This window comes from Hibiscus syriacus, unplaced genomic scaffold, assembly GCF_006381635.1.
Source record: "Hibiscus syriacus cultivar Baekdansim isolate YM2019G1 unplaced genomic scaffold, ASM638163v2 tig00020307_pilon, whole genome shotgun sequence".
NCBI classification, from domain to species: Eukaryota; Viridiplantae; Streptophyta; class Magnoliopsida; order Malvales; family Malvaceae; genus Hibiscus; species Hibiscus syriacus.
In genome coordinates, this window is record NW_024062488.1 from 16,252 (window position 1) to 38,528 (window position 22,277).

Genomic DNA, 22,277 nt, shown 5'->3' on the forward strand with positions numbered 1-22,277 from the left:
ACCCCTAAGATGTCAAGGATCAGCAATTCCTAATCCTTCTTGATAGGGCTGTAATAACTCTAAGAATGAAAGTGTAGAAATGAGTCGACTTGTCTGTTTCACATTCCTAATCCTTCTTGATAGGCTAGTTCTGGCCTTTGTAAGAAAGTATAACATGGAGCTTCTTTGTTTCTGCTCTACATACATCTGTCCCAACATTAATCTGCAGGGTAAAATATAGTAAAAACTAAGATCTCAAACAAGTAAAATATAGGAAAGCAGTCCGTAAAGAAGTTCACTAAAGTAGCAGATAAGACAAGCATCCCATAATAATACCGAATATCAGATATGGTACAATATAATTGTAATGTAATCAAGAAAATGAGATACAAGTGCCTGAAAAATTCTTGGTAAACTAATTATAGTACAATGTCACTGATCATCTCATACTGAATTGAAACAAGAAAATATATGATTCTAATTCAAAACGGCACATTAACTACTGAAGTGAGTTAGAATAAGAACCGAATTAATTTTGATTTTGTACTGCGAAAGTGAAAGGGCTATAGTATTAACATAATGCCGATGTGAAACTGAAAGTTGTAGTGTGAAGGAGATGATTAGCTGGCAGTTAAAAATGAGAGTAAAAGTTAGAGAATACATATTAGCTGGCAGTAAGCTTTCCGAATTGCATTTCTTTCCTGTTCATAAGGATATTTCCATGTTTGCCCGCTCTTATCCGGATCTCGCTCCAAGTAATTAGAGTTGGTACTTGATTCCTAATTTCTAGCTATTTTTGAAGTTCTATCTACTAGAGGTGAAGTATCAACCGATGTGACTGTTGAAATTCTAGTTGTTGCATTTTTCGAAGTTGTATTTATATAAAATTAATTCACGAACATAACAAAAATCAAATTTAGAAATCATCATTCAACTTAACATTAATTATCTAATAATTTAAGAATTAGAATTATGATTTTGTTTTCTTAATTCAACTTAACAATTATTAGATTGACTAAACAAATATTAAAATTAAATATAATATCAAACAATTTCAATTAGAAAATAATAAATATAATATTTGTTTAATTGCTTACCTTTTAAAATCGACACTCAATTAAATTTGACCGGTTCAATAAAAATTGAACAATCATAGTAAAATGCTTAATTTTATTGTAAAGTTAATGATTCTATCGCAATATTTTATGCTCGAAGAACAAAAACTTTACACCTTATAATATTGGTTTTGAGAAAAATAATCCCTGCATTGTAAATTTTTTGACGGTTCCTAATGGTCCTCTATGCCTCCGTAAACATATAACATCCGATACAGAATTTTTCTTATCCCCTCACTATAGATTTAAAGAGTCAAACATATCCCATCGAGGTGTAACATAATGCTGACACTTTCTAACACATCAAACATGTCCCATGAATGGATTAACATCCTCTTATCTTTCTAACATGTCATAAGGTCTCAAATGACTAAAATCAATATACATGTAATCCTCTCGATCTAACCTAAACGTTATGGTCTAATTTCAAAATTCATATCGTCATCGAAGTAGCTTAGATTATTATTAAAAAAATTAGTGTTTGAACATATCGAATTAAATAAATTAATATCATACTCAAAGCAATGAGGAAAAAAAGAACAATTCACTACAGCAAAACTGCTCTTTAGTGGCGTTTTGAGAGTAAACACCACTGACTTTAAACCTATAGTGGCGTTTTTTTATAAATGCCGCAACAGAGTAGTAATTTAGCGGTGTTTTTATTCAAAAGCTGCAATAGGGTTAACCTATAGTGGCGTTTGTACAATAAACACCATAAAGATTAGTACTTTAGCAGCGTTTTTATACAAATGCAATAATAGAGTTCAACTATAGTGGCGATATTTCAATAAATGCCGCAACATATTAGTACTTTAGCGGCGTTTGTGTATACAAACGCCGCGATAACTCGTACTTTGTTGCATTTATTTGACAAACGCCGCTGCAAATATGTACTTTAGTGGAGTTTGTGTTTAGAAACACCGCAATGTTTTATAATTTTAAACGTGTGAAACCCTTTCCCCTTTTCCCATCTCCGCCGGACATACCCAAATACCGACGCAAAATAGCTACCACTCATTGCCGCTCGAAGCCGTCGATGCCTCCATCGTTACGCCATTTCTTTTGAACCTCTTATTCCCTCATATTCCCTAAAAACTTACATCTCTTTCACAGCAAAATCCCTAGTAGCAGGCGCAACATCACAGTAAAATTCTCAAATCCAAGTATGTTTGATTCGGATTTTCTTGTATTCTTTTTTTAAGAAAGTTTAATTTGTTTTATAATTAAGCATGTCCATGTTGATTCATTACTCAGAATACAAAAAAAAAAAAAAAAGCAAACAGATTTAACGAACTTGACAAATATTTCATATTGTTTTGAAATCAAATATCTCTGGTTACTTATTAACCATCCTTACGCCATCTCTTTTGAACCTCTTCTTCTCTCATGTACTCCTTATTGTTTTATACAGGTTTGCATGTGACTTGTTAGTCCCACTTGTGAGCACATGTAGTTGATTGGCATGTATTTCTTCAAAGTTACTCAGAACTGGATTGTAAGTGCCGGATACAAGTATGTCTTTATTGGTATGTTATACTTTTTTTTTTTAAATAGATGGTATTTGGAGGGGGCCTTGGAGAGTGTAATATCTTCATATTCATGTACAGAGATATGCTTCTGACTCGTGGTATTTGAATAAAAAATAAAGAGTGACAGCAACATAGTTTTTCCTTCGTCTGCCTCATTAAAGGTGCAGATAGCTCATTCCCTTACTTCTTTTCCTTGTTGATAGCAAAATTAACACCTCATCCGACCTCAGCCAGTGTCCGTATATCAGTTATTTCCTAAAATTGTCCAATAAAAAAGACTTCAGATTCATGTCGTCAGTCAAAAAAGGAATTGAATAAGAAATGCTAAATGACTTGTGTCTTAAGATTTTTTCCCAATATAGATAACAAAATAGTGAAAAAAAAGTTATTTCTGTGTTATCAAGTGTCAAATAAGCACTGTTTCTATCAAGTTTAAAATTGTATAGAGTTGAAATATTCATATGATAAGATTTCACTATAGTTGATTCTTTTAAACTTGTACTAGTTATGTCAGAAAATTATGTGAATGAAAACATGATACATAAGAGGTCCATGGTTTCCAATTTCATTTAAGCATTTAATAAGAAAAATATTGGACTTTATGTTCAGTCCCTTTGTTTTGAACATTAGTATAAATTCATATATTTGGATAATGAATTAGTTTTCTGAAGTGTATTGTTTGCTATGATTGCTTAGGTGTTGTAACGTATTCATGAATTGGTTAAATTTCTTTTATTAAGCTTTCTGGATATAAAAGCTTTTTGTTTAATTTCCTCATACCAGGTTTATTCATTGTCACACCCCAATTTATGGGCTAAATTTTAGAAATTATAAAGTATTGGGTTCAAAAGAATTATGGAGAAAATTCATGGACTTTAGTTATAATTTTCCCTCATTTGGTTATTATAAGTTAAGAGATTTCTAGAATAGGTTAGCTTATTATTGTTAAATGATATGAAGTGTGGTTGGCTAATAATTGTTGTATTATATTATTATTTTATTAAACAATTGAGGGCCACTCATATGAGAGAGATATATTTTTAAGTAAGGATGGAACCCATTGCTTCCAGCTTTCATTTTCGGTAAGTATCCTCCAAGCTGAAAATCAATTAAAGAAATTATTTGCTTTGTCATTTCCCAACAACAATCTTCATTCGTATAAAAAAAAATAGAAGGTGACCTTATGATTCCACTTAAATGGCAGCAAATATCACTGATTGTTCCCAACGAAACTTTTGCCTTTTCTTATATATATAATTTTTCTAATAGATTCCCTCTATGTTTTCCAACAATGGAACAATCAGCATCAAAACTCAAAATATTTCACTTCTAGTGGTTTCGCTCTGTCACTCCAACTAAAGCCCTTCAATTTCATATCATGCTCGTGTAAATCGAAAATGGGTTGTCTTGGAATTTCTTCAGTTTGTTTCAGCTGATTGGAATGAGCTTGAGAAGTTGATTTTCTTTTCTGTTTTACGTTTGTTTTTGTAGAACAAATATATATTTAGAAAAATGATATCGGGAGGGATGAATTTGGTGATGACAGTTATAGGTTTCACAATGAGTATTATGTTATTAGTGTTTATTTGTACACGTCTGATTTGTGCTCGGATTCAGCTCAGAGCTTCTCGGAGATCCCTCGCAGTTTCTTCAAGATCTGATCTTAGTGTGCTCGAACGAGGTACACATGGTCCTGAGCCAGTTGTTGTTGCAAGTTTCCCGATGAAGAATTTCTGTGAGGAGTGTTTCTCAACTAACAAAGATGCTCACAAATCATCTACAAATCAATCAACTCTAAACCCAGGGCCGAACCTGGAATGTTGTATGTACGAAGCAAAGTATTCGGAGGTTGGATTAGTAATGAAGAGTTTGATGCGACTTGAACCATGTATGTTGGTTCTCGATCGACGACTAGTGACGACGGTTGATACGGTGGTCGTCGGCGTTCAACTACCTATCGACGAGGCTTCCTTGTTCATCTGCAAAATATGGCTTGAAGCTTTAAAGATTAAGCAAATGAATGGAAAAGAAATGGGGGAAGGAAAAAATGCACGTGGGTTGTTGGAGAATTTTAGATAACATGCAAAAAGGGGTAACCACAAGGTATGTCATCCAAGTTTGGTGAGATCTTTACCTTGTCTCTTAGTTTCCAAGTAGTTATAGTTATGACATAATAGTTTTTACAAGATCAATTTAGTCCATGATGTTAGTAATTAAATATTACTAGCTCTTCAAGTTTTTAGTTATGCAAATTGGGTTTCCAAATTATTAATTAGATTCTAATAAGTTATTTTTATTATGGCAAGGAAAATTATTGGAAGTCGTATTTGTACGATAGATTATCCGTGTTCGTTAGAAAAAGATTGGAAGCTAGAAATCAAGTTGGTGAACTGGAATTTAAGACGAATATTTTGGGTTTTGTTGATGTTCCGATTCCAATGTCCGTTTTGCCAAATTCACACCGGTAAGCCGTTTTTCCATATTTTACCTTCGGATTCAAGTTAGCTTCACAATTAAGTTCAGTTTTTGATGTATATTTGGTTGCTTTGTATCCGAGCAAATATTGGAAGATGATTTCAAGATCGAGGGCGTTCGAATGGAATTTAATGGTCGATCAGTATTGCACGGAAATAGAGGTAATATTTTACTACCTCTTTATGCTTTATGGAACATGTTAATATTGGTAAATGCATGAATAAGATAAAATTGGTCACTTTTGTGGAGTTGGTTAATTTATACACTCGATATGTGTAACCCCCCAGACCAATGCGGATAACTCGATCCGATCCAGGAAGTCACATTAGGGCCACCGGAGCGACCCTCTATAAAAATAGCGGAAAATTTAAAACTTTTTATCAGAACATGTAAACTCATAAAATCATTTATCAGTATTCAGAAATAAAATAGATTTCAGACTCGTATTTAAAACAAAATACAATTACATGCCCCCTAATCACATGTACCATACTCTGCAACAACGCCGGAAGAACTCCCTTACTGAAGTCGATAGATGCACTGGTACAATTCTTTTAACCTGAAAAGGTGAGTAATAGAGTGAGCTTTGGAAAGCTCAGTAATACAGAACTACCAGATGATGCTGAAAAACGTGCAGATATAGATAAACATATTTTCCTTATTGGTTCAGATATTTACAGATTTTTATGTTGAGCAGAGATCCTACTGATATTTCAGGTGGTAACGGACAATGAGCTTTCGTTTCAGAGAAATATTTCGGATGACTGAGTTCAGGAGATCAGAATAGGTTTTCTAGTGTGTTCCCAAAAACCATGTAACTTTTCAGATCTTTTTAAAACATATATATACCCCCATCCGTCACGAACAAAATGTGTAGGTTCCCCAGAACCATACAACCCCGTCACGAACAGTAAGGCCCTGAGTACAAAGCCGAGGAGCCTGCAAGTAAGGCCCTGAGCACACAGCCAAGGAGCCTCCAAGTAATCTTCCTCCAACAATACCCCCCAATAAAACATGTTCCGTCCGTAAACGGATATAGCAAAAATCAAAACATAATTCAAGTCAAGTATCATATCATAATTCAGGTCATGTATCAGATCAGAATCCATGTCAATATCAGATCAGAATCCAGGTCAATATCATAACAGAATTCAAATTTGAAATCAGATAAAATATTCATGTAATTAGGGAACACACCAGAGTTTACAGGTATTATTTAGAGGTACTGTATCAGGCAGAGAAACATAGTTCTTTAGTATGTCGATAGAATGTTGGAATTTAGAATCACTATTGGAAGAGTTCATTAACTGACAGAATCATCAGTTATTCAGAATGTGAATTATCAGGATCATATCTTATTCGGATAGTTTTCAGAAGTTGTACGTAATCAGAAGGGTATTCAGAATCCTTTACATCCATGTCAATTGATCGAATAATCGAACAACTTGAGAACGAAGATTCAGAACCTTAATAATCTATGTCGACTGGTTAATTCATTTTCCTTCTAGGGTATTTACTCTTTAATACCACACATTCTTGTCCATAGATCATCTTCAGAATCATCGCTGAATAGATATTCCAATGGTCTTTATTTCATTTCCAAGCTTCCACGATATCATGAAATACTGACGTGCTTGATTTGTAGTTCATGTTCCATAAGGACGATACATCATGTAAATTCATCCGAATTTCCAGGCTTATCCTAATCACTTACTTAATCCTCAATCATTGAAGTTACTTAGTTCATTTAGCATTCAAGTCCATTCCAGTTACTTCGGGATTTTCTATAGTAATACAAACGTTCCTGAATTTCAGATATATTGTACTTCAGATCCATTCAATTTGGTCTTCTTGGTTGATTTGTCGAACAAACGTCCAATTCTTAATACTGAATGCGATCTAGAGTTGAGCTGAGCTGAATACTTCTAAAATTATCATCGAGCTAAACTTGAGTAGACGAACACACATTCAAGTAATATCTATGTCGTTCAGGTACTGACATATCATTAAAGTTGATCGGCTTACTTAAGTTGTGCTCCATTACTTTTTAAAGGTAGTCTAACACCTATGCTTATTTGGATTCCTTAATTAATCCAATACATTTACTTAATATAGGTCATAAGGGTATTTTGGTAATTTTGGTGTTCAGTTTTATTCCATTCATTTCAGAGCTCGAGGATATCCAATCATTCCTGAGCTTGGTGACATTCTTGAGTCATTTACACTACAGGGGTATTTTGGTCATTTTACAGATCTACGGTATTTCAATCTTTTCCTGCCATCCGATCTTATTATTTAATTCAATCTTATCATTTACTCAGTCCTTTCGAACAATTCTGACAGCAAAATACCCCCGATAAATTACTCTTCAAGTATTTACTCATTATTCGAATATTTTCGGGTCAAGTGTCTTCTCAGATTTTACAAACGGAATATCATGAATTTTTCTGTACAAAAACATGATCTTAACAATTAAATCCGTACTTAATCGAGTTAAGTACAAATCCTCAAGGTACTTTCTCATTCAGGGTCAATTCAGACTATTTTATCTCTCAAGGGTATTTTCGTAATTTCTTAACCATTAATTTCGATATTAACTCTTAATGAAAATAATATAATATAGAGATCCTATGATTAATTGCTTCCTCGAACATTCTTTGATCTTGAGATGATTCCTTAAAAGACTTCTAGTATCTAGCATAAACCTTCTTGGGGTTAAAAACCGATTCTCCGTAATTTCCAAGTAAAACTAACATTCCTTATGCACATCAATAGTTTTAGCAGATCAATAATTATTTTCAGATTTATTAATCCACTTCCAGAGACAATTCTTGTCATTTCCAACATAAGGGTAATTTCGTAATTTTCCCTAATCAAAATATTCTCATAATTTATCATCTAAGTACCTTTAATGAGATAAATTATAATCTACAATCCATGGTTGATTCTTTTATTACTTAATTCCAGAACTTGTAATTTAATTCCATCTATCCTCCAATTTCTTATAATAGTCATCTGAGCCATATTCAGTTATCTACTTTCTACCGTATTCGTATCTAGTGTAGATCTTCATTAATTACACATATGAGACCAAACATTTCCATTCATGCATTTACCAATACCAACATGTTCTATAAAGCATAAAGAGGTAGTAAAGTATTACCTCGATTTCCGTGCAATACTGATCGACCATAAAAATTCCATTCGAACGCCTTTGATCTTCAATTCAACTTCCAATAATTCCTCAGATACATATCAACATAAATTATATCAGAAACGAAGCTTAATTACGATAAACGGATCGAATCGGGTGATAAATCAGTGAAAGACGGCTTACCGGGTTCGAATTTGGCGAAACGGACTTCGGATTCGGATTCAGGACGTCGAAAGCATAAAATATGACTTTTCGGAAATTTGGAATATTCGGTCAAAATCAAAGTCAACGGGTTTGACCGGAAATTTAGAGGTCTTCGGGTTCGAATTTCGAAAAACGGACAGCGGAATCGGATTTAGAACGTCGAAAAATGTCAGGATAGGTATACTCGGTCGAAGTCAAAGGTCGTTTAATGCCCGATCAAAGCCGGTCAAAGTTTTGGTCAACAGTGGTCAACGTGGGTCAACGGTCAACGGGTCAACGGGTCGGGTCAACGGGTCGGGTCGGGTCAACTGGTCGGGTCAACTGGTCGGGTAAACGGGTCGGGTTATGACCGGTCAAACCGGTCAACTATCCACTAAAACCGGTCAAACCGGTCACTTTTGTCTTCCCCACGCGCAGTGGCGGCGCGTGGGGGCGCGTGAACAGTGCTAAAATCCCGAAAAAATTTCTAAAAATTATTTTGAGCGATTTCGAGATACTTACAAAGCTCGGTTCATAATTTTGAACGGCGGAGAGCTCGATTTCAACGAATCGGAAACTTTGACCGCTTCACCTCCTCACGCGCCGCCGTTGACGGAGACCAAGGATGACACCGGCAAACTCGGAACGATGCAACGAACACGATGGTGCGGGAGGTGTCGTAAACGGATGACCCAATTGTCGTGAATCGATGAAAAACCAACTAAAACTGAGTTATTACCGACGATACTTCCGACTGAAATTCACGACGAACGGCGATGATTCACGACAAAAGGTTTGAGGGGTTTTGTTCCTCGATTGACAACGAACACGATGGTGGTTTCGGCTCGTCGTTTGGAGGTCGGACGGCGAGTAGATCGGAGTTGGAAGTTGGGTCAACGGAAGAGAAAAACTGGAAAATTATACATTCTGCAGCACGGGGAGGGGGTTATAAATTCTCTCATAAAGGAAATTGGCTAAACCAAGAGTTTAGTCACTGAACTTCCTACACTTCTTAAAATGGTCTGCTAACTTTGAAATCTTACAATTTAATCCCCGATTCCTTCCAAAAATACCAATTAAATCCACCACTTTATAATTTCTTAAATTTAGCCCCTAAATTGGGGTGTTACAATTCTCCCCTCCTTAAAATAATTTCGTCCTCGAAATTCATCCATGTTACATAATTGCAAAAATGAAACTTCCAACAGTTCTTTCAAATCTTTTAATAGCTTTACAAAAGTACGATTCCTCCACTTATCCTTAACCAGCTGAGTATACATTCTTATCAGAACTCTCCCTCATTTCAAAAAAAAAAAAAATTCGAACGAACATTTCATTGAGTAATCAATTCAGTATTTGTCATGATAATAGGCTCATAGAGCAGTAGCATATCCCAATTTCATTTCCGGATTCAAATCAGAATTTTTTCAGATAAATAACTCTCACATGGATCGTAAGGTACTTTACAACGTTTAGACAGATGTTACTGATGTTCTTTTTTTTTTTTTTACAAGTATAGCCTTAACAAATAGAAACTTTGGTTTACTCGTTACAGATAGGGACTCAGCTCTGGAGTTCCGGCTCAGAGAGGTACGATTGCAGTCTAGGGGCATGTATTGACTAGACATATTTTGACATTCGACCGGCCGGTCTATCTTGAAAAATCTTGACTCAAACCATAGCTCTGATACCACTAAATGTAACCCCCCAGACCAATGCGGATAACTCGATCCGATCCAGGAAGTCACATTAGGGCCACCGGAGCGACCCTCTATAAAAATAGCGGAAAATTTAAAACTTTTTATCAGAACATGTAAACTCATAAAATCATTTATCAGTATTCAGAAATAAAATAGATTTCAGACTCGTATTTAAAACAAAATACAATTACATGCCCCCTAATCACATGTACCATACTCTGCAACAACGCCGGAAGAACTCCCTTACTGAAGTCGATAGATGCACTGGTACAATTCTTTTAACCTGAAAAGGTGAGTAATAGAGTGAGCTTTGGAAAGCTCAGTAATACAGAACTACCAGATGATGCTGAAAAACGTGCAGATATAGATAAACATATTTTCCTTATTGGTTCAGATATTTACAGATTTTTATGTTGAGCAGAGATCCTACTGATATTTCAGGTGGTAACGGACAATGAGCTTTCGTTTCAGAGAAATATTTCGGATGACTGAGTTCAGGAGATCAGAATAGGTTTTCTAGTGTGTTCCCAAAAACCATGTAACTTTTCAGATCTTTTTAAAACATATATATACCCCCATCCGTCACGAACAAAATGTGTAGGTTCCCCAGAACCATACAACCCCGTCACGAACAGTAAGGCCCTGAGCACAAAGCCGAGGAGCCTGCAAGTAAGGCCCTGAGCACACAGCCAAGGAGCCTCCAAGTAATCTTCCTCCAACAATACCCCCCAATAAAACATGTTCCGTCCGTAAACGGATATAGCAAAAATCAAAACATAATTCAAGTCAAGTATCATATCATAATTCAGGTCATGTATCAGATCAGAATCCATGTCAATATCAGATCAGAATCCAGGTCAATATCATAACAGAATTCAAATTTGAAATCAGATAAAATATTCATGTAATTAGGGAACACACCAGAGTTTACAGGTATTATTTAGAGGTACTGTATCAGGCAGAGAAACATAGTTCTTTAGTATGTCGATAGAATGTTGGAATTTAGAATCACTATTGGAAGAGTTCATTAACTGACAGAATCATCAGTTATTCAGAATGTGAATTATCAGGATCATATCTTATTCGGATAGTTTTCAGAAGTTGTACGTAATCAGAAGGGTATTCAGAATCCTTTACATCCATGTCAATTGATCGAATAATCGAACAACTTGAGAACGAAGATTCAGAACCTTAATAATCTATGTCGACTGGTTAATTCATTTTCCTTCTAGGGTATTTACTCTTTAATACCACACATTCTTGTCCATAGATCATCTTCAGAATCATCGCTGAATAGATATTCCAATGGTCTTTATTTCATTTCCAAGCTTCCACGATATCATGAAATACTGACGTGCTTGATTTGTAGTTCATGTTCCATAAGGACGATACATCATGTAAATTCATCCGAATTTCCAGGCTTATCCTAATCACTTACTTAATCCTCAATCATTGAAGTTACTTAGTTCATTTAGCATTCAAGTCCATTCCAGTTACTTCGGGATTTTCTATAGTAATACAAACGTTCCTGAATTTCAGATATATATTGTACTTCAGATCCATTCAATTTGGTCTTCTTGGTTGATTTGTCGAACAAACGTCCAATTCTTAATACTGAATGCGATCTAGAGTTGAGCTGAGCTGAATACTTCTAAAATTATCATCGAGCTAAACTTGAGTAGACGAACACACATTCAAGTAATATCTATGTCGTTCAGGTACTGACATATCATTAAAGTTGATCGGCTTACTTAAGTTGTGCTCCATTACTTTTTAAAGGTAGTCTAACCCTATGCTTATTTGGATTCCTTAATTAATCCAATACATTTACTTAATATAGGTCATAAGGGTATTTTGGTAATTTTGGTGTTCAGTTTTATTCCATTCATTTCAGAGCTCGAGGATATCCAATCATTCCTGAGCTTGGTGACATTCTTGAGTCATTTACACTACAGGGGTATTTTGGTCATTTTACAGATCTACGGTATTTCAATCTTTTCCTGCCATCCGATCTTATTATTTAATTCAATCTTATCATTTACTCAGTCCTTTCGAACAATTCTGACAGCAGAATACCCCCGATAAATTACTCTTCAAGTATTTACTCATTATTCGAATATTTTCGGGTCAAGTGTCTTCTCAGATTTTACAAACGGAATATCATGAATTTTTCTGTACAAAAACATGATCTTAACAATTAAATCCGTACTTAATCGAGTTAAGTACAAATCCTCAAGGTACTTTCTCATTCAGGGTCAATTCAGACTATTTTATCTCTCAAGGGTATTTTCGTAATTTCTTAACCATTTAATTTCGATATTAACTCTTAATGAAAATAATATAATATAGAGATCCTATGATTAATTGCTTCCTCGAACATTCTTTGATCTTGAGATGATTCCTTAAAAGACTTCTAGTATCTAGCATAAACCTTCTTGGGGTTAAAAACCGATTCTCCGTAATTTCCAAGTAAAACTAACATTCCTTATGCACATCAATAGTTTTAGCAGATCAATAATTATTTTCAGATTTATTAATCCACTTCCAGAGACAATTCTTGTCATTTCCAACATAAGGGTAATTTCGTAATTTTCCCTAATCAAAATATCTCATAATTTATCATCTAAGTACCTTTAATGAGATAAATTATAATCTACAATCCATGGTTGATTCTTTTATTACTTAATTCCAGAACTTGTAATTTAATTCCATCTATCCTCCAATTTCTTATAATAGTCATCTGAGCCATATTCAGTTATCTACTTTCTACCGTATTCGTATCTAGTGTAGATCTTCATTAATTACACATATGAGACCAAACATTTCCATTCATGCATTTACCAATACCAACATGTTCTATAAAGCATAAAGAGGTAGTAAGTATTACCTCGATTTCCGTGCAATACTGATCGACCATAAAAATTCCATTCGAACGCCTTTGATCTTCAATTCAACTTCCAATAATTCCTCAGATACATATCAACATAAATTATATCAGAAACGAAGCTTAATTACGATAAACGGATCGAATCGGGTGATAAATCAGTGAAAGACGGCTTACCGGGTTCGAATTTGGCGAAACGGACTTCGGATTCGGATTCAGGACGTCGAAAGCATAAAATATGACTTTTCGGAAATTTGGAATATTCGGTCAAAATCAAAGTCAACGGGTTTGACCGGCAATTTCGAGGTCTTCGGGTTCGAATTTCGAAAAACGGACAGCGGAATCGGATTTAGAACGTCGAAAAATGTCAGGATAGGTATACTCGGTCGAAGTCAAAGGTCGTTTAATGCCCGATCAAAGCCGGTCAAAGTTTTGGTCAACAGTGGTCAACGTGGGTCAACGGTCAACGGGTCAACGGGTCGGGTCAACGGGTCGGGTCGGGTCAACTGGTCGGGTCAACTGGTCGGGTAAACGGGTCGGGTTATGACCGGTCAAACCGGTCAACTATCCACTAAAACCGGTCAAACCGGTCACTTTTGTCTTCCCCACGCGCAGTGGCGGCGCGTGGGGGCGTGAACAGTGCTAAAATCCCGAAAAAATTTCTAAAAATTATTTTGAGCGATTTCGAGATACTTACAAAGCTCGGTTCATAATTTTGAACGGCGGAGAGCTCGATTTCAACGAATCGGAAACTTTGACCGCTTCACCTCCTCACGCGCCGCCGTTGACGGAGACCAAGGATGACACCGGCAAACTCGGAACGATGCAACGAACACGATGGTGCGGGAGGTGTCGTAAACGGATGACCCAATTGTCGTGAATCGATGAAAAACCAACTAAAACTGAGTTATTACCGACGATACTTCCGACTGAAATTCACGACGAACGGCGATGATTCACGACAAAAGGTTTGAGGGGTTTTGTTCCTCGATTGACAACGAACACGATGGTGGTTTCGGCTCGTCGTTTGGAGGTCGGACGGCGAGTAGATCGGAGTTGGAAGTTGGGTCAACGGAAGAGAAAAACTGGAAAATTATACATTCTGCAGCACGGGGAGGGGGTTATAAATTCTCTCATAAAGGAAATTGGCTAAACCAAGAGTTTAGTCACTGAACTTCCTACACTTCTTAAAATGGTCTGCTAACTTTGAAATCTTACAATTTAATCCCCGATTCCTTCCAAAAATACCAATTAAATCCACCACTTTATAATTTCTTAAATTTAGCCCCTAAATTGGGGTGTTACAATATGAATGTAGCAGAAATTCGGTAACTGAATATGGATCGAATGACTAATATAAGAGATTGAAATACAAGTTTGTGATTAGTGATAAAGAAACCAGACATGGATTTGTAAATTATATTTTATATCATCAAAGGTTAAATGTTAAAAGTACTTGGATGGGAAATTATGAGAATATTCTGGTAGGGTAAAATTACGAAAATACCCTTATGTTGTAGGATGACAAGAATTGTCCCTGGAAGTTGGTTAATAACTCTGAAAAGACATATTGATCCGATATAACTACTGATGTGCATAAGAAATGTTAGTTTTATTTGGAAATTATGGATAACCGGTTTTAATCATAGGAGGGTTTGTGAAGGAATCATTTCAAGATCAAAGAATGTTCGGGAAAGCAATTAATCATTGGATCTCTAAAGTATAATTATTTTCGTTAAGAGTTAATACCGAAATTATCTGATTAAGAAATTACAAAAATGCCCTTGAGAGGTAAAAATAGTCCAAGTTGACTCTGAATGAGGAAGTAACATGAGAATTTGTTTTTAAACCGATAAATTACTGATTTGATTGTTGAGATCCTATTTTTGTATGGAAAATTCTGATAATCCGTTAGTAACATCTAAGAAGGCATTTAACTTGGAAATCTCCGACTTGAGTAAGTAAGTGAAGAATAATAATTTATCGATGGTGATATTTTGTCAGAATAGTTCAAAGGGACTGACATAAATGATAAGTTTGAATTAAATAATAAGACCGAACGGGAGAAAATGATTGAAATATTCTAGATTTGTAAAATAATCAAAATACCCTTGGAATGGAAATGACTCAAGAATGTCACCAAGCTCAGGAATGAATGGATATACTCAAGCTTTGAAATGAATAGAAAAATATTGAGCACTAAAATGACCAAAATACCCTATTGGCCTAGAATAAGTGAATGTCTTGGATTAATTAAGGAATCCAAATAAACATGGATGTTGTACTGCTCTTAAAAGTTATGGAACGCAGCTTAAGTGATCAACCAACGTTAGTGCTATATCATTACCTGAATGATATAAGTACCACTTATGTTTGTTCATCTTCTCAAATTTGGATCGATGATAATTCTGGAAGTACTTGGCTCAGCTCAACTCTAGAGCGCATACAGTACTAATAAGTGGGTATTCGTGAGTCAAATCAACCACGAATACTAGAATGACTTTATTACATGAATAAATTGAACTGAAATGAAGTACAACGTGTATTTGAAATTCAGAAACGTCTGAATTATTTTGGAAAACTTTAAAGTAATCGGGATAGACTTGCTTACTAAACGAACTAAGTAACATCAATGGCTGAGGATTAAATAGGTGATTGGATGAGTTTGGAAACACTGTTGAACTTACATGATGAATTGTCCTTATGGGTTATGAGCCATGGATCAAGTACGTCCGTATTTCCTGATATTATTGAAACGTGGAAATGAAATAAAGACCGTTGGAAGATTTATTCAGTGATGATTATGGGGATGATCTATGGATCTGAATTTTGGTATTAAAGAGTGAATACACTGGAAGGATAATGAATTGACTTGTTGACATGCATCAGTTTGGGAGTTGTGTAACTCGAGTTGTTTGATAATATGATCGATAGTCGTAGATTGTAAATGACTTGAATCTTCGATTCTATATTTCATCTAAAATCACTTCGGTCATGTTTGAAAAAGCAAGTAACGCAGAAGAAAAAGATTCTGAATACCTCATTTGGTTCAATTGGGCTGAAATCCTATGAATTCAAAGTATATTCCTGAATACCCCTGATTGTTTGGGTAATGGAATCACTCGCAGTAAATCTGAATTTAGAATTATTATGTATAAAGGTTCCTGAACGTTTTCCTAATGCACACGAAAATATAGTGGGATTCTAAAGTATCAACCTTAAATGTCTGGCTAGATCGGTTAGTAATCGATTCTCCTCAATAGGACATTGTTCCTGGAATTCGATTAAATTTCATAAGTTTCATGTTATCCATAATGATAACTACAATGGCCTCTGAAAATACTTGGATTCTCTAGTGTGTTCCCTATTTATTACTGAATTGTTTTATTTGTTTTAAAATGTGGTACACTGAATTCTATGGCTCCTGTTTTATTGATGCACCAATTTATTGTGATGTTTTATGGATTAAGACGACTATCTGATTTTTTTAGTTTGAACTGGTATTTGATTACCATGTATATGGATTTATGGAATTTATGTCACGGTGCAATTGTATTTTTAATACGGATTTATAAAGTACAGCTCTGATCAAGCTGGAAAACTTTGACGGACCTAATGTGACTCTTGGGTAGGCTCACGGGCCCTAATATGTTCCATTAGGTTGGCTTTCTTTTGCTGTGTGCTTAGGGTAAGCCCTATGGACTTACGGACATAAGGATACAGGTCCCAAAGCCTATCCTTAGGTTGGCTTCCTTTTCGCTGTGTGCTTAAGGTAAGCCCTATGGACGCAGTTCTAGGACCTGCGGATGGTGTACAAGAGAATGGTTTAAACTACAAGTTTCAAAAGTTAAATTTCATTATGATTTTATGAGATTTACTGAACTATCATTTGATAAGTGTACCTATTATGATTTTATTATACTGTTGGAACACACTAGACATCCTATTCGATCTCCTGAAAATGTCATACTTTGAAAGGTTTCTTATGAACTGAGATTCATGGCTTCTACTCGATGAACTTCTAAGGGAACCCCAAATTATTCCACAAGCTGGTATACGTATGATTCAATAAGGAAATTATATGGCTTTTCATTTATCTACATGTTCTATAGCATCATCTGGTAGTTCTGTATTACTGAGCTTTTCGAAGCTCACTCTATTACTCACCATTGCAGGTTAAAAGATTGTACCAATACAACTATCAACATCAGTAAGGGAGTTCTTCCGGCGTTGCTTACAGAGTATGGTACATGTGATTAGGGGGCATGTAATTGTATTTTGCTTTATATATAAGTCTGAAAATCTATTATATTTCGAATACTGATAAATTTTATTTTGTACTCATAAATGATTTTATGAGTTTACATGTTTTAAGAAAAGTTTTAAATTTTTCGTTATTTTTTAGGTGGGTCGCTCCGGTGGCCCTAATGTGACACTCCAGATCGGATCGGGCTATCCGCATCGATCTGAGGGGTTACATTCATTCTGGTTTTTCTTACATATTCAGTCCAATGATCATTGAATGACTTGCTTACTTTTGCATTCGATCGATGGGTTTATTTTCTTTTCTTATACATCCATTGCAATCATTTCAGTTTGTTTTTCCTTTTTTGGTAACATTCTTCCCATTCCATGGCATTCTTTCAGTTTACAATGCTTTTCTTTTGCAGGCGCGACACATTGCATTTTATTATTGCTTTTTCTCAGTTGAAGCAGTGCGGGAGCTGTTATCGGTCAATTTTACTTTTACATTACATACACATTTTAAGGAAACATACACTTTAGGTTGATAATTCTGAATGCATCAATTGAGCATTGTGTATGTAATAGTGTACCATGAGGAGTTGTAAATGAGCAGAGTATGAAACATTGTCCAAAGGTTTGTTCTTTTGATTTTTAGAGACGATTGATTACAAAGCAAAGATAAGAAAAAATAAAGATTGACTTATTTATGGGTATTCAAGGATCCATAATCATCATTATAAATACCAGAACTAGAAATAAGTCCATTAGCAGACCAACATAAAACACGACCAAAAATACATCCTTGAGAAAATATCGCTATACCAGCTTGACAACAACTTCCTTTTTAGTTTGCACATTTACACATTTTTTCCTATGAATTTCCTAAGTTTCCTGCTTACATTTGAAATGGATATTTCAGAAATACGAAATGGATAAGAGTTGGATGAATTTGTCAAGGGTAACTGACGGATATCGAAATGGAGTAGAAACTTTTCTAAATTCAGCTTTTAAAAATTCAAGCCAGGAGAATATGATTCTTTGCCCTTGTAAGAAGTGTGCTAACATTAATTGGCATATTCGTGAAGTTGTCTACGAGCATCTAATTGTATTTGGCTTTGTTCAGGGCTATAAAAATGCATATTCCATAGAGAGTGTACAACTCGTAAATCTTATGTTGTGAGTAATTATGCTTATCTTTCTAATTCTCCTCATCGATCTGCTAGAGAATATGACATGGAGGGTATGTTGTGAGATGCATTTAATATGCACAGTCATCACCAACCAGCTAGAGAAGATGATTGTGATTTTGGTTGTAATGATTTCCCTGAGACTAGAAGAAATGGGTGTGATGAAGAGTCAAATAGATCAGCGGCAAAGTTTTATAAGTCCCTTAATGAAATGAATTAGTAACTTTATGAGGGATCAAACTATTCAAAACTCTCCTTTTGTATTCGTATTTTCCACTTAAAATGCTAGAGAGGGTGGACCGATAACTCTTTCACATTGTTATTAGAGTTTTTGAGAGACATGTTTCCTTTTGCAAAAATCCCTCAATCATGCAAAGATATGAAGAGAATGATAAATGAATTGGGTCTTGGTTATGAGAAAATTCATAGTTGTCCAAATGATTGTATGTTGTATTGGGGTGATCAAAAAATCAGGAGTTGTGTTATGTATACGAAAAATCTCTGTGAATGAATGCGGACGTAAAATATGTGAGTGCAGACGAAGTTGAAGCACAATCAAAAATAAGCCAGTAAAGATTCTGCGATATTTTCCTCTAATACCCAGACTTCAAAGACTTTTTATGCCTTCAAAGACTGCAGAGTCTATGAGGCGGCATCATAATAGGCGAACCGATGATGGATTATTAAGGCATCTTGCGAATTGTTTAGCTTGGAAGTCATCTGACAAAAAATTTCCAAGTTTTACAAGAGATCTCCGAAATGTTAGGTTCGGTCTTGCATCTGATGGGTTTAATCCTTTTAAAATCATGAGTACTTCATATAATACTTAGCATGTGTTACTTGTTCCCTACAATTTGCCTTCTTGGATTTGCATGAAACAATCATCCTTTATCTTATCAATGATAAACCTTGGTGAGAAAGGTCCCATAAATGATATTGGCATCTATTTGAGCCTCTTATTGAAGAGTTGAAACAATTATGGGTGGGTGTCGAAACATATAATGTGTTGAAGAAAGAGAACTTTAATTTACGTCCATCTTTATTGTAGACTATTAATGATTTCCCTGATTATGCAAATCTATCTAGTTTGAGTACCAAAGGTCGTTATGCTTGTAACATCCTCAATACCGGGTTAGTGACTAAATTATAAAGTCTCATAATTTGGTTATTTAAAATAGAATGATTGAATAGTATAAAAATTTATTTGTAAATTATTGTATGGAATTGAATTAAAATGAAGAAGGAATAGAAGGGCAAAGAGGTTATTTACAAGGAAATAATAAAAGAAGGGTTATATATGTATCCACGTGGGTTGAAGATGGGAGAACACAAAGGCTTCCAGAGTTTTTTTCTTCTTCTTTCTTCCTTGTACGTGTAAAGCAAAACAAAGGTGAGTTTTCTGATTATTGAGTTTCTTGTTAAATTTAATATTGGTTTTTGATTATTAGATGATAACTAAGCTTAAGGAAAGCTTAGGTTATCTTAAAATCTAAGGATGATGGAGTTAGAAGAGATTAAAGATTAGAGGTTCTTGAATAAAATCTTGGAATAGAGTTCATATCTAGAATTGGAAGTTAAATTTGACTTGTCATCAATCTAGTTAAGATATATTAAGGGTTAGAAGTGGAATTAAATCATGTTGTAAAGTTGGTATAATTCTTGGATTTCACAAGGAGGATAGGATTCTAAGGTTTAAGATGAAATAAATTAGTATAGATTGGGTTAAGTATATGTATTGGAGTTAAGAATATAAAAGGGGATGAAACATGAAAGATTTAAGCTGAAATGGATAAGTTTTCGGGTTCAAGAAATGAATTCTGGGCAGAGTGCATCGGTGCACATTCAACGTGTACCGATGCATCAAGAGAAAATCCCAGAATTTGTTGAAGGTGCATCGATGCACATGGAGTGTATCGATGCACTCATTTAAAATAAATAAACATCGAATGCCATTAGTGCATCGATGCATAAGGAGTGCATCGATACACCTGCTTAAAATACAAACATCGAATAGGATTTATGCACCGATGCATGGGTAGTGCATCGATGCACCCGTCAAGGGATGCATCGATACATGGTGTAGTGCATCGATGCATACCTTCAGTAAGAGATGGAAATAACTTTCTTTTAGCCTAATGAGTAATAGTTTGGAATATATCAATTCGTATGCTGATAAGTATCAATGTATTACTATGTAGATGTAGAGTGTAATATTATTCCAGAACAATCGAAGGATTAGAATCGAATCAAAGCAAGGCTAAGGTGAGTGCATTTTATAGTTAAAGTGTATAGAGACAAGACTTGTGATAAATCTATCTCTGATGGTTGAATTAATGATTCCATACCCATGTATATGCATAAATATACTATTGTAATAGTGATTGCATGCATAATTCATTATATGTTCATATGACATTGAATGAACGAATATTATTGCCAGAGAATATAATACATGTATGTGAAATAATGGAAAAGATTATGGGTTTATATGAAAAGTGATGAAAGAGATATGAAATGAGAAATGTATTCATATTAAAGCCCATGTTATATGATACGAGAGCTATAGGTATAGTTGGCATGCCAAGCGTTGAGGGTATATTAGTCATTCGGGACGTATCCAGTGGTCATTCGGGACAAATACTGAACAAATGTTCAGTGCCCCATGAGGGAATTTATTGAGCTGTGGTGACAGCATTAGTGCACAACCTCAATGTATTCAAATACCTCTATTCTCAATAATGTACATGGGCAATTGAAAGATAAATTAAGGTGAAAGTGATACAAGAAGATAAGTTTCATATGTATATGACATGATTATATCAGTTACAGTGAAATATATACATGTATATTGAAATGTCATGATCAAATGGTAAGAATGCATATTCATGAATCTATAGCTACATGTTTATTTATTGCCTCACTAAGTCTATGACTTAGCGTGTAAGTGATTTACACGTAGGTACCAGGAAACAAGAAGAGCAGTACTAGAAGTGGCAAGAATAACATCACTACTAAAAGATCAGATCAGAAGTAATTGGCAAAGTAGGTATTTTGGGTTGTGTATAGAGTGTTGGAATGTAATAAGTTGTTAATTACGAATGCTCTGATCGATTTTGTATTTCGTGATCTCTTTTATGTAAATTAACGTATTTATTTTTAATGAAAGTTTAAAATTTCTATGTTTTTCTTTAAGTAACAAAGTTTGAAAAGTCAATGCAACACCTCGGACTCATATTCGGGTCGGATACGGGTTAGGGGTGTTAGATTTAATGGTATCAGAGCTTTGGTTTAGTCGATTCTCGGCATAAACTGAAGTCTAGAGTGTCTTATAATGTATACATGCCAACAAAATAGTGAAAACTTCTGATCTGATAGAATAGTAAGTATGTTGTTTTACTAATAGAATGATATTATTGTGTCTTAATAGATGTCCGGACATGGTAGTTCTAGAAATGAAGCGGGAGATGATAGACCCGCTGAAAGTAGCAATTCACCTGCCCTGGACAGGCAAAGTGAAGAACATACACCCTCTGGAGTGCCTGTGAATGATCAAGATGTGTTCTTTAGAACGTTAGACGCGGTATTGAACTGTTTCCAACCTCCTACTACTTTAACTCCGAAAATGAATATTGCGAAAGAGTTGAAGGGTTTAGGATCTCCCGAGTTTAGAGGGAAAGCTGAGGAAGGTCCTATTACTGCGGACCTTTAGCTTCATGACGTGAAAGTCATGCTTGAGGGACTTTATTATTCCGATGATGAGAAGCTAGATGGAGTAATTTCCTTGTTAAGAGGGCAAGCAAGGATTTGGTAGACCAATGTTACATTG